Below are 14,329 nucleotides of genomic sequence, written 5' to 3'. Positions count from 1 at the left end.
AGAGCGACTTTCACATGCTCTCGTGTATCAGACCTCTCTCTGACCTCGTAATAACAGCCTCCCCATAACCCTGTGCCATTCGGGGGTGCCACGTGGGGCCTTCCTTTCTTCTAATGACAGAAATGGTTTCGTGGAACTTGTACTCTGTGCATAGAGTGCTTGAAACAGAAGGGGAGCTGACGAACAGGACTTCGTGGCAGACTCTTACTGAAGCCGTAGTGCAGGTTGTGACATATGGGAAGGAGGGGAAGAAATTCAAAGACTGGTTGGTTCAAATATGCCGCACAGCGAAAACTGATGGGAAATGAACCAAGGTACCTATCTGCCTCATTGCCACATCCTGACTGTTTTCAGAGAAGCCATAGGAAAGATGGAGGGTCAGTGGGGCCTCCCACATAAGTTCAAAACTTGGCCCTGGGAGCTGTGGTCTTAGAGTGCACGTAGTTTCTGAGATCATTAGCACATCCATCACCCTAAAGCACAGGGAGCCTTATGGCCATTTTTATCTGCTTTTAAGACAAACATGACATTTTTAGACAAAACAATTAATATCCTGGACAATCTGGGTAATACTCGCACCTGTTATGGTTCTCCATTCAAAGGGACAAAAAATGATTCAGATTAGTGTAAGCAAACAAAGGGAATTTATTAGCTGCATGACTGGAAAGGAAAATAACTAGTGTCAGGCACAGTTTGATCTAGGTGCTCAAATTATATCATCAGGATCCTGCTTTTCCTTCTGCTTCTCTTGGTTCTGTGCCCATCTTGTTGGCTCTGTTCTCAGATGGATTATCCCCTCATGGTGGCCCCAGCTCTAACCATGTGTCCTCAACTTTCCAAGTCCAGTGGACAAAAGATGGAGTCTCTTCCCAGGCTTCCCTGGCAGTCCAACATCTCATTCTGCATGGATGCACCTGGGCCTTGTGTTCCCCCCCGACCAGGCACTATATCCAGGGGATGGGATTGCCCTGGTTGGGCAGGCCTGGGTCACAGTACCATTCCTGAGCCAGTGCCTGTCATTGTGACAGGGGAGGCGGGAGGAAGAGGGATGTTGTGTGCTAACTGCTCAGCCCTGGCCACATGCATTCACCCCAGCAGGACTGGCCTGGCATGAAGTCCACTGTCCAGGATGGGGGAGGAGGAAGCGGTAGATGCCAGCTGGGGACAGACGACTGCGCAGCTCTTGCACATGCTGTAACCGGCCCCCTTCTCTCTCTCCTTGCTCCTTGTAGGTGAAAGCAGAGCATGCTTGGCTCTACCACGTGCTTGCCATAGTGACCAGAGAACGCGATTTGGCCGTGAAGGAGAATCTTGAGCTCCAAGCCAAGCTGGAGAACCTAGAACAGGTCCTAAAGGTAGGACAGTGATGCCTCTACTGCCCCGGGGCCAGCATGTGGGGCTCGGACTGCAGGGCTGCACAGTGGCCAGTGGTGGAGACTGTTTGATACCACCATCCAGAGTCAGGGCTCTCGGGCTGTTTTCACGCCTTTTGTGGTATCAAAAGCATTAAATAACACAATTCAAATATTTCTGGAAGTGGTCCCAGTGAAATCAGTTATGCATTCCCATTTCTTAGGATGCTGACCATAATCCCTGCTGGGGAAACTGTTGGCTCCTGGAGGGAAGCAGATCCGTGGCTGGCAGGGACTGGGGTGAGGTGGGGATGGGGAGTGGCTGCTTTTCTTTTGAGGTGATGGAATGTTCTGGAATCTGTGTGATGATCAACAGATATACCAAAGCTCCTGCTCTGTACATGCTTGTCTCAACTTCCCTGAAGGCAGGGCCCAGGCTGGCAGTGACTGCTCTGTGGCCACCATTTGCTCTGCATTCAGAGAAGCACCTATGGAAATGAGCTCCTACCATGCAATCATGCATTTCCACAGCGTGCAGATGACCGCCTGAGTTCTCTGAAGGCATGAAGCACGGCCGTTCAGCCCTGCCTTCGGTGGTCGGGATGGCGTGGGTGTCAGGTGAACCTGGCAGCAGCTGGGCTGGGAATCCCTGGCTGTGCCCAGGGCAGGCTCTGCCAACGGATGCTGGATTCATGTCATTGGGAGGGGTGGTGCAGAGCATAGAGGTTCTCAGAGGGGGCGTCTGGCAGCAGCCCAAGGGCATTTGTGATTGGCATGACCAGGGAGGGGGCTTATTGGTGTCTGGAGGGCAGGGACCCCTCCAGGGCATGCTCCAAGACAGGGAATCAAGTGGCCCTGAGGCTGGGAAACTATGCGGATTAGCTTCCTGTTGCTGCTGCAACAAATGGCTGCAGCCTGAAACAGCATGAGTGTGTCCTGCAATAGTGGGGGGACCAAGCATCCAGGATCAAGGCGTGGGCAGGGTGCGCCATCAGACGGCTGTGCACAGACTCCGTTGCGTGTCTTTTCAACCTTCTCGTGGCCATGTGCGGCCGCTGCCTCCACCTGCAAAGCCAGTGATGTGGCATCTTCCCTTGTCTCTGCCTCCTGCATAAAGGAAACTGTGGTGACGCTGAGACCGCTCGGACAGTCTCCCATCAACACCCTTCCCTAACCACACCTGCAGAGTGAAGTGAGTTGTGAACAGGCCGCAGGGATCAGGCCGCAGGGATCAGGCCGCAGGGATCAGGAGGCGGGCATCTCTGGGGGCTGGAATCCAGCCTGCCTCAGCAGCAATAATGCTGATCCTATCTGTGGGCAGAGGAGGCCTCATTTATAGGTTCAGGGGTGTGAAAGCTTATTGTGCAAACCTCTGTATCCCTGCCTGCCTGGGTGCTTGGGGCTAGTCTTTCCTCCTACCTGGAGGGCACTGAGCACGTGTATCATGACCAGCCTTGTGGAGCCCCCTGCCCTGACCCGATCTGACCCCGGGTGTGGATGTCAGGGTCCTGCACCCATGTAGACGTCCCAGGTTCCAGGCTCAGGTTCTGTACCCCATGTCTGCCAACAGCTCTCTCTCTGGCTGCCCTCCTTTGTAAGGGTGGACACACCAGAGGTGTCATCCGTCCTTGGGGGGTAGGCTAGAGAGGTGACCTATGCAGGACCAAGGGGAAACCTGGGGAACCTGTGACAGAGAACTCCAGGGTCGAGAGGCTACGCTATGGTCTGGGGATGGAGTGTGGGATCCGGGAGGGCTTGTCCCCGGGAAGCCAGGAAATAGGGGCCCTGTGTCTAAGGGTGGCACTGGGTGGTAGCTGGGTGGGCAGCCTATAAGCAGCTGTCAGGGGCGCTGCTATCTCTGTCAGCAGAGGTCAGTGCCCATGAAGCCCTGTGGGGACATGTGACAGCCTGTGAGGCCCCATGGGGATCTGTGACAGCCATGAGGCCCCGTGGGGGTATGTGATAGCCATGAGGCTCTGTGGGAACATGTCATAGCCATGGGGGCCCCATGGGGACTTGTGACAGCCGTGAGGCCCCATGGGGACCTGTGACAGCCGTGAGGCCCTGTGGGGACACATGATAGCCGTAAGGTCCTGGGTTCTGGTATTTCCCTCCCCTGGTCTCTCTGGGCCCCCCTTTGCTGTTGTCACCTGCCCGTCACATGAGACTTGGCAGCCAGAGTGGCACCACTTAAACAGAGATCGGATCCCAATGCTGCCCCAGCTGTCCCCATGACCAGTCACTCACACCAGGAGCCTCACCCCTGGGCAGGCCTCTCTGGGCTCATACCCTCTGCCCAATGCTCCCATGGCTCTGGTCGTCCCCTGGGTCCAGAGCACAGCCAGGTGCTTAATACCCACTGCACAAAATTCCTCTCCGTTCACCATTTTTTTAAGGTTTTATTTATTTGATAGCGCATGAACAGGGGGACAGGCAGAGATGGAGAAGCAGACTCCCCACTGAGCAGGGAGCCCAACGTGGGGCTTGATCCCAGGGCCCTGAGATCATGACCTGAGCCGAAGGCAGACACTTCCCTGCCTGAGCCCCCAGGTGCCCTTCTGTTGGGCTCTAAGGAATGAATGAACCATAGCAGTCAAGGACGATGCCCCCAGGAGGGCACCGCTGCTCCCACGCAGGGACCAGGGAAGAGCATGAGGTGGCTGGCGGGTTCTGGGTGAGATTCCGATGTAGAAAAACAGAATTTGCTGAGGGCCTGGACGTGGGGTGTGGCAGACAGGGAGTGACACGGGCCACGCCAGGGGTCAGGCTGTAAGTTTTTGCTGTGACTTAGAACATGGGCGATGGGGACTCGGGTGTCAGGATCACCTTGTGCTGGAGATGGGGTGCACTGTGACCAGGGGATCCTTTGTCCTGCTAATCATCATGAAGGTGGCTCCGTTCAGTTACCAGGAGACGTGTGAGGTGGAAGCGATTCATCTGGGTTCTAGTGTGATGCTCGGATGGCAATCACAGCACCTTGTCACTTGATCGTCTGGTGGTCACAGTTGACGAAATTGTCCCACCTCGTACCTGATGCTGTCTTCTAAGCCCTCGGAGGGATGGGGGGCAGAGGGGACACAATGCTCGGTACATGAAGCATCCCTGCTTTGTGCTAACGTGCATGACTACAGCCCTGGCATCACGCCAGCGTGTGTTCCGTGTCCGTCTGAATGGATAATTAGTCCATTGGTCACGTTCAGATGTTGGGTTTTTTGTTTCCAAATATTGCTGATGTGCTGCTTATCTCCATCCTGGGAATTCAGTCTAGCTAAAGATCCCACGCAGCATGTCCCTGATGGCCTATACTTGGTCATGTAAATCAGGAGTCCAGCAACACGCAGTGCTTCCGGAGGCCTTTCCGCTGGATCAGGGGCTGCCAGGTAACTCGGCACTTGAATAGCCAGAAGAGTGTGACCCAAATGCTGATTCGAAGAGGACATGAGTTTGCCTCCGACACTCCCCAGGGCTGCTGTGACTGGCCTGGTGAGAGACCCACGGAAACCCACACCTAAGGACATGCTTGGTCATTCGACAATATTTTGTGAGCACCTGATATGTGCCAAACACTCCGGGTGCTGGACCAAAGTGACCTAAGTTCACACCCTTGATTCACATGAAGTTATTTGTTTTATTTTTATTTTTTTTAAAAAAGATTTTTATTTATTCATGAAAGACACACAGAGAGAGGCAGAGACACAGGCGGAGGGAGAAGCAGGCTCCCTGTGGGGAGTACGATGTGGGACTTGATCCTGGATCCTGGGATCACGCCCTGAGCCAAAGGTAGACGCTCAACCGCTGAGCCACCCAGGCGTCCCTTATACCAAGTTCATAAGCAAATCAGTGTCAGGTGGCGACAAGTACAAAAGACAAAGATGGCTTTGTATGCAGCACTTGGGGAAGACCTCATTGATGGTGTGACCTTGGTGGGGGTAACTGGGTGGCGGGAGGGAGGGAGTGTGCAGAGCAAGCAGAGGCTGAGGCAGGGGTGAGTCCCTGACATGTCTGAGGAACAGGGAGAGGTCTAGGAAGCAGATGAGGTCAGGAAGATGGGGCGGGGGGAGTCAGGGAAGTTCAGGTCTTGAAGGCTGAACCACACTGGCCTCCCTCTGCTGCCTCCTGCAGGCATGCTCCATCCACCCCAGGGCCTTTGCACGTGCCATGCCTGTTGTCTGATTGCTTTTGTCCCAGTCACCCTCCAGGAGACAGTAAGTGCCACGTGGACAGGTCCTATATTTTTTTCTGCTTATCGATGTATGTGCCACACAGGCATAGAAAAACCACATAATAAATGTGGGCTGAGTGGCAGACAGGCACAGAATATTCTTAAGTCTGCCTAGTGGAACCAGTCTCTTCCAAGCAACCTGCTCACAATAGCTGCTCAGCTTTCCGGAGGCCTTCAGATGTGACCTACCTGAATTACGCCCTAGAGCCCATTTTCCACACTGCAGCCGCAGCCACATTGGTAAAATAAAGCAAAATTGCTGCTTACACCTAGCAATCGCTTCTTATTGCAGAGAGATTAAAATCTGAACTCTTAGCACGGGACCCCACACTGTGTCCCCCACCCTTATGCCCACTTCCACCCTGAGCCCTGTCACCCTGTGCCCAGCCACAGTGGCTTTCTCTTTCTGGAACATGCAGCACCTGTTTCTACCGCAAGGCCTTTGCACTTACGGTTTGGAATGCTGTTTTCCTCAGCAGCAGTTTGTCCCTGTCTTGGTTGCATGTCACTTCCTTGGCAATACCTCTTCCGACCCTCTACCTCTCTCTCTTTAAAGATTTTATTTATTTATTCATGAGAGACACACACACAGAGAGAGAGGCAGAGACACAGGCAGAGGGAGAAGCAGACTCCACGCAGGGACCCTGATGAGGGACTTGATCCCGGGACTCCGGGGTCATGACCTGAGCCAAAGGCAGATGCGCTTTACCACTGAGCCACCCAAGCGCCCCTCTTCCGACCCTCTCATCCACAGGAGCCACTGTCGTGCCTGTCATCACCACAGTGTCTGATTCCATTCTCTTCAAAGATGCCCATTTTATTAGTTTTTTTTTTCCACTTGTGTATTGTTTGTTTTCCCTACAAAATATAAGATCCCGAGACAGACTGTTTCGGTGCCTAGGACAGAAGGTGGCATACGGTGGGCACTCAGTAAATACCCACCGACGGAGCAGATTAGAACTGAGCAGATCATGCAGGGTGAGCAGTGAGAGGCCGGGGACTGCCGCTGTGGCCACCATTGCCCACGCTCTCTGCGGGGAATGACCACTCAGGTGAAGGTCTGCGGCTGAGGTTGCTCACTGGGGTTTGCACATGCTCTGCACACACCCAGCTCAAATCAGAAGCCGCCTCCTCCTAGCACAGAGTGTATCCCCGAGGACAAAGTGCTGGAGTGTTCACGGTTCCTGGCGTGTACATGGCCCGGCTAGGGGACCCCATGCCACCTCCAGGCCTCCAAACTCAGCGGTCCAGGCACGTGTGTCTGACCTGGTGACAAGATGGAGCAAGCGGAACAGACTTTCTCTCCAACGTCTCAGACTCAAAAATTCTGCGGGATGGCCTGAGTGTTTTTCATGTGGACCTCCTGTTGCCAGGAACACAGGCGTCCTAGGCCCTGGGCATCATACCAGCTCCCATGGAGAGGAAAAGTCACTCCGGACTTCTCAGTCACTGCGTCCTCCTTCTGCTCTGTTTCCTTGCTCAGGATCAGGAAGGCAGTGCTGTTTGTAAGACAGCACAGGTGGCTATCTGTGGTTTAGGACAGGATGAGAGCCCTGGCCAGGGACAGTGGCCTGCCCAAAACACTCCACCTGGACATCGCTGATGAAGCAGACGGGAGCCGATGGGTGCAGCCACCGTCCCCTGGTGGCCCAAGGACAGCTCCTGGTGACAAGGCCATAGTCCTGGAGGAGAGTGGGGTGCGGTGGGGTGACCATGTCCCCCACATTCACATCTGCTCAGAGCCTGAGTGTGACCTTGCCTGGAAAGAAGGCCTGCAGGTAGGATGGAGTGAGACCAGGCCCCACGAGAGGGGGCATGGCTTGGTCTGGAGACTTGGAGACTCAGGCGCCAGACCATGGGGGCAGAGATGGGAAGTTATGCAGCCGGAGATTGGCAAGGGGTGCTGGGGACCAGCAGGCAGAGGGACCCTGCCCTCAGCCCCAGAGGGAGCCCAGCCCACCCACAACACCTGACCACAGGCCTTGCCAGCAAGACTGCGGAGGGAGGCTGGGTGTTACCTGGCCTTTTTGGGACTGTCCTGTCATTGAGACTCTGAGTGCCCCTGGTTCTGCATGCACCATGCCAGCGACCCTGTGCCAGCCTGCCTCCCAGCACCCTGTACCTGTGCCAGGCTGGGAAGTTCACTCAGGTAGATGGAGACGGCCTTGATTAAGCACACTTGGCGCATTATATTTTGTGATTCAAAGGGAAAGGGGGAAAAAAAAAACCCGTCAGGACCAGGTTCTATTCTCATAATTCAATAGATCAGTCCATTTAAATGCAGACAATCTAAGGCTAATTTTGTTAATGAACAACTGATTATCTGGGAACAACTGATTATCTGGGTTTAATAAGTGACTCTCACGGTAACAATTAATCTCCCTTTATCTGCGGGGCCTTCCCTGTGCCTGCCCTCTCCTCATACCTTTGCACAGAAATACTTCCCTGTGCTGTCAAGTGCAGATCTGCCTGCTGCCAGTCTCGGTGGTAACAACTAATGTTTGTGGCTCATTTTCTCTGTTCTGGACTCAGGCTCTGGTAACACCCTCTGGGGCTTTTTGCGCCATGAAAGTCACGTTGAGGGCTCCGTCTCCAGCCAAACCCTTGATGGGCCTGATCCAAGCCACGATAGTGTCGTCTCAATGTTCAGATCCGAGCCAGACGCAGGAAATTTGCTGCTCTGGAAGCTGCCCTGGCTGCCCCCACCTCTGCAGGGAGAGGCTTTGCATGAGGCTGCGTGCAGGCTGGTTGCCGGCTGGTGCCGTGGGACCCACACGCATCCTGCTCTGCACCCGGCAGAAGGACGGACGGCGCCGGGTCTCGTCCTGAGACTCGGACCCTCACCCCCTCCACCGTGGAGTTGACAGTTTTCTCTCCAGGGCAGGGCTGTTGAGTCCCTCGTTCTCTGCTGGGTCCTGAGCCAGCTCATCCAAAATCCAAGCTGCTGAACATGCTGGGTGTTCCACTTTGTGGTCGTCAGGAGCATGTGAGTGAAAACAGCAGCGGGATGTGGGGCCCCTCCGTCAGATTGGGACGCGTTTGGGAGGGGCAGCAGGGAGCAGGTGCACCCGGACGGCCCTTCTGGGTCCTGGTCCTGCCCATTCCCGTGTGGCGCGTGTGCACCCTCCGTCCGGGAGCCTGCCCGGACACGCGATGCCCCCAGTACGCACTCTCCACGTGTTGGGCCGCAGCCTCCGCACTGGCAGACTCAGGCGCGGCACTCGCCAGACGCGGAGTGAGTGTGCTTCGGTTCAGCCTGCAATCATCACTAGTGGCCAAAGTGTGTACCCAAGTGAGGGCTTCAGCGTGTCATCCCGGGGGTGCAACGGACCATGGAGAGGGATTGGACCTGCCCCTTTGCCGTACCTCTTCCCACCCACTCCCACGCACCCCTGCACCACAGACACACACACCACGCCGGCCCCTGCCTCCCTGAGCTTCCCCCAACCTTTACTTGACGGGCTCCTTGTCATCATGTGGGTCTCGGCCAAATGTCATGTCCCTCACCAGCTTGAGTAAAGTGTCCACTACATCCTTCCCCACCTTGTGTATCCCCCTGCCTCGCCATCAGCCTGTGTTGGTCCCTGAAGCTTGCATTCGTTTGCTAGAGAGCCTGTTTATGTCCTGCCTCCCCCCTCCGCAGAATGTAAGCTTCACCAGAATGAAATTAATCTTTCACTTGTTCATTATTCTGTTGCAAGCATCCAAGCATCCGGCACAGAATAAGTGCTCTCTAGTGGTGTTTGGATACATGACAGCACGTGTCCAGAATGTAAACTGCATTTCAGCCCAAGCCTGTAGTTCCTAAGATAAGAAACCAAGGCTTATTGCTTCCCCATTTCCCTGTCACCCGGCTGCTGCATCCAGAGGCATGTGATCACTCCTCCATTGTCCTGGCCATCCCATCCATGGCCCCATTCACACAAGCCTTCCTCCATCCTGGCACTTGCTTCAGTCCTTGCTCCCACAGGACCTTTGCACATACCATCCCCTCTGCCTAGAATGCCCTGCCCATCCTGCTTCTAACCAACTCCTGCTCATTCCCCAGACTTCCACTCACTGGTCACCTCCCCAGGACTCATCTATTCATGAGTCACAACTCTCATCACTGAGAGCTTCTCCATGATTTTTATGGCATATATAGATGTAATTGTACCCACGACAACCACTGCATAAATAGGGGAAGTAAAGATACGGCACTGTGGTCGTGTTTCTATGTTCCACGTAGAGAGGCAAGTTACAATTCTGAGTAGATCATTTAAATTTAAACATGTATATTGAGATCCCTGAGGCAGCCACTAAAAATTGGGTACAAATTTATAGCCCAACACTCAGTAGATACACTAAAATAAAATGCTAAAAACTGGGCACCTGGGGGGTTCAGTCGGTGAAGCATCTGCCTTCAGCTTAGGTCATGATCCTGGGGTTCTGGGATCGAGTCCCGAGTCAGGGTTCCTGCTCAACAGGGGTGGAGTGGGGATCTGCTTCTTCCTCTGTCCATCCCCCATGCTCATGCTCTCTCTCTCTCAAATAAATTAAAAAAATCTTATATAAAAAAAGTAGTGCTAGGGATCCCTGGGTGGCGCAGCGGTTTGGCGCCTGCTTTTGGCCCAGGGCGCGATCCTGGAGACCCGGGATCGAATCCCACGTCGGGCTCCCGGTGCATGGAGCCTGCTTCTCCCTCTGCCTGTGTCTCTGCCTCTCTCTCTCTCTCTCTCTGTGTGACTATCATAAATAAATAAAAATTAAAAAAAAAGTAGTGCTAAAAACCATTCAGACAATCCCAAAAAAGGCAGGAAAGGGAAATTGGAACAGGAAAGGGACAGAAAAAAAAAAACACCCCAAAAAACAGAAAACAGATAATAAGACGGCGCCCTTAGAACTCACCGATAATTGCATTAAGCAATTCTGGGCAGGTCACTTTGAAAATCATATCCTGCTTGGTCCTTGCAACGACCTTGGGAAGGCAAGCTCCTCTCTCTGTTTGGCAGATGAGCACACTGCCCAGGGAGGGCAGGAAGGCCTGTGAGCACCTTCTGACGGTCTGTGCCCTCCGCCCCGGCCGCCGCGGGGACCGCCCGGCTCCAGGAGGAGGGGTCTGAAGGACGGCATAGCCTGAGCACCCTGTCCTGTGTCTCTGCCTCCGCTGGGGAGCCCACGGGAGGAAGGACAGATTGGGAGTCAGGGAGGCTCTCAGATGTCATCCCACGGGCTCCCAGCTTCCTAATTCTCTTCAGTGTGAGAAATCAGACGCTCTGGCCAAGATACGTCTCTGCTTCCAGAATGCACATGGCCCTGTTTTCATGCTAATTCTCGTTATGAATGAATCTGACTTGCATGGATGGGGCGAGAAGTCACAGGACGCGGAGGACAGACCAACCCCTCGCAACGCCTCCTCTTCCCCGTGTCTGAGGACGTGAGCTTGGTCGGCGCTGGGATTCTTGCCACCAGAGGTGGCGTGTAAGGAAATTGTGTGCAGAGACGCTTTGCTATTGCCACCGTGCATACTGGAGCCCATGAACGTGCCGCTAACCGCGTCGCCGGTAACTCCTAATGAGAGAAATTATTTTTTCCTTCATTTCTTTGCTCAGGCAGGGCCGGATGCAAAGCAGAAGACAAATCCTCCTTTGATCCACCTGCGAGGAGATAATGCAATTTGCTCCATGCGTGAGCGCTCTAACATCTGAGCTTTCCCGGGGAAGCGGCATCTTGACATTTGCAGGCCACTTAAGAGCTGGTGCTGTGGCTGACATCCAGATATAAATATCGCCGGTTTAAAAATAAATCCCGCCACAGGCAGAGCATTTTAGACAGGAGTTCTTGCCGCGGTGCCTGATCCTTAGTGCTTTTCAGATGTGAAATGTTCCTGCGGAATGGGGCCTGTGCCCTTGGCATTGGGAAGCTATCTGTAAAAGGAGGTAAAGCCAAACATTAGGAATTTGGTGGGATTTTGTCTTTGGGTGAAAGCCAAGGGTTTCCAAGCTCTCTGTGAGAATATGTGGGTCCCCGGCCCCGCCCGGCGCTCCCAGGGACAGCCTGAATCACAAAGACTTGAGAAATGATAGGAATGACGATGTAAATCGCCTCCCAAGATAATGCAGGCTGCCCTTTATTGCCCTGGCCGCATGGCACGCACTCCACATGGTGGCCAAGGATGGAGGGTATCTAGCAGCCCGTGAGCTTCAGAGACACCACGCGACAGGGTCTCACATGGAGAGACCTTGTCGTGCAGGAAGCCTGCGTATAGGTGCATCCCACATGTATGAGAAGCCTCCTGCAGGGCAGGGAGATGACAGAGTGAAGGGCTGTGAGCACAGGTCAGGGAGCTGGACTCCCTGGGTTCAAGTCCTTGCTGCATCACTTCCTGGCTGGGCAACCTTGGGCAGTTTGTGTAACTTCCTTGGTTGCCTTCTCTATAGACGGGAGTAAAAACGTGCCTGTTGTTGTGAAGATTCAGTGAGTCATGTGTATGAAATGCTTAGCACAACGATCCTTCCACGACTTGTGTTTAGGTGAGGTTGAGGATGCTGGTGTCTGGGGCTGGGAAGACCTTGCCAGCAACCTGCTTACAGGACAAGATTATAGGGCTATCACCTACAATGAGCACATCTACAATGTGCTGTGGCCCCACATGCGGCATCAGGTGCTCCCACACAGGTTTGTGGTTTCCCGGTCACCCCCCTCCTTCCACTTGACCCTGAGCTCATCCCCTTGCTCCTTCCTGGGCTGGAAGGTCCCAGTGAGGTTAAAGTGTGGCCTCCGTGTACGTCCTCTGGACTGGCCATCAGCCTGGAGTTTCAGGCTGGTTGCTGGTTCTTTTGGACTCCTGGGTCTCCAGCTCCACACATCATGGTCACCCTGTGGGGAAGGTAATCTCTTGCCGGTGACTTTGAGCTTGGGACTTGTTTGCCTGAGCAGTGGAGAGACATGGCACCTGGTATCTACCAAGGCCCCCTGACATGACTCTTGTGGTAAACCAAGCACCCTGACCCCATCCACCCCTGCCTCCCTGATCAGTTTATGCTCTTTCTGCTGCTAAGAAGGTGTCAATCATTTCTGCAAAGCTCCTTTGACTCTCTTACCCCAAACAGGGCATTGAAACAGCCCCAAAGCTGTCGTGATCCACTAGCTGTCTCTTTATTTTGAGAAGCAAGATGAAAAAATTGTGAACTTTCAGTGCATGATGTAAGACACGGAATAAATTTTGTGGCAGCCATAAATGGTGTTGAAAAATATTTTATTAGTTTGAACAAGTTGGGTTAAAGTTCATAGAAACCTATGTCAAATAGTTTGAAGAAAGAAAAGAAGAAAGTCATTGGTTGATAAAGTGGGATAGATGAGCGCTAGGTTGGGCTTCAGGCATGGCTGAATCAAGGAGCTCAGATGATGTCATCAAGAATAGTCTCTCTTCAGGGCACCTGGGTGGCTCAGTTTGTTAAGTGTCCGACTCTTGACCTCAGCTCAGGTCTTGATCTGCCATCCACAATTCAGTCTGAGTCTGGAGGCCTGAGATTTGGGGGCTGATTATAAGTCCTGGCCTGAGTCTGAAAGCCTGAGAACAAGGAAACAGGTGTCCAAGGGCAGGAGAGGATGGATGTGTCTCAGTTCCGGCCCAGAGGGTGTGCCTTTTGCCACCTCTTTGTCCTTCAAGTCCTAGTGGAGTGGATGGGGGCCACCCACATGGGGGAGAGCTACTCCTTTCTCCTTCCACCCACTCAAATGCCATTGTCTTCTGTAAACCCCTCCCAGATGCACCCAGAAATACCACTTCCCTAGCTCCCTGGGGACCCCTACTCTATCAGGTAGACATATAAAGGCATGTGGGTGACTTCCATCCTGGAGCGTGACCCTGGCCATTTCTGGGGGCGGGGGGGTCCTGTTGGGGGCAGGGAGACCACCTGTGTCACCTGGTGGTGGCAGATACAGAAGACTGTGTTGCACTTGGAAGCACTTTGCAAAGCTCTGGATGTTGAGCGAGAAAGGACATGGGGACTGAGGAAGACCGCTAGCTCCTGGGCTGGAGGAATTGTGTAGATGTTTGGTGCCCATGCTGAGATGGACAGGCTGGGGAGGAAGTGGTTTGGGAGAGAAAATCCAGACCTCAATTTTGGACAGGCTAAATTTGAGATTCCTCCTACCATACGTGGAGAGGGTGAGTGGGCGGGTGGCTATGAACAAAGAGATAAGGATTCAATTTGGAAGCATGAGTGTATAAATGGCAGTTATAGCTGTGATGTGGGATATCAGCCTGGGAAAGACTACAGCAGAGCAAGAGACCCCTGTGTCGTGTCAAGAGACCACGCAGGTAGGGAGCCGGGCAGGACCCGGGCTTCTGGGCAGGCACGGGGTGTGCCTGTGCAGGAATGGCTGTAGGTGGAGAGGTGCCAAAGGATGAGTCCCTGGGGCACGAGGTGGCCGTGGCTGGATGGCCCCTAGCTTCCCTGTCACCCAGGGGGATGTCAGGCAGGGGGTGTCAGCGGAGTGCTGGGAGAAGCCAGATAGTAGAGTGGGCAGTGAGGATGTGGATGTGGCCAGTGGAGACGCCTCCGGGCCACGTGACTGGGAAAGGCATCAAGTGCAGGGACAGCAGTAGGCTGGGGGCGGGGGGCGGTTTGAAGGGACAGTGGGGTGTGAGCTCCCGAGAATCTGTCCTCCCTGCTACGGCATCACAGCCTTGAGCAGCGTACCCCACTAGGGGCACGTACTTGTACACACACGTCCATAGGACTGTTTCCTCAGCCCCCCAAATTCTGGA

General features: G+C 53.9%; 1 protein-coding gene across 2 annotated transcripts in view; it reads left to right on the top strand.

The window, feature by feature from the left end:
* The window catches only part of RIMBP2 (RIMS binding protein 2), a 218,397-nt gene that overhangs the window by 135,339 nt on the left and 68,729 nt on the right, over positions 1-14,329 (top strand). For both annotated transcript variants that reach the window (XM_055323130.1, XM_055323132.1), the window contains exon 4: positions 1,233-1,355. The gene's annotated coding sequence lies outside the window, so the exon portion shown is untranslated. The remainder of the gene's footprint in view (positions 1-1,232; positions 1,356-14,329) is intronic.

The sequence above is a fragment of the Nyctereutes procyonoides genome, unplaced genomic scaffold, assembly GCF_905146905.1.
Source record: "Nyctereutes procyonoides isolate TBG_1078 unplaced genomic scaffold, NYPRO_anot_genome, whole genome shotgun sequence".
NCBI lineage: Eukaryota > Metazoa > Chordata > Mammalia > Carnivora > Canidae > Nyctereutes > Nyctereutes procyonoides.
Note: the sequence above shows the minus strand (reverse complement) of the source record. Positions and strands in the feature narration are given on the sequence as shown.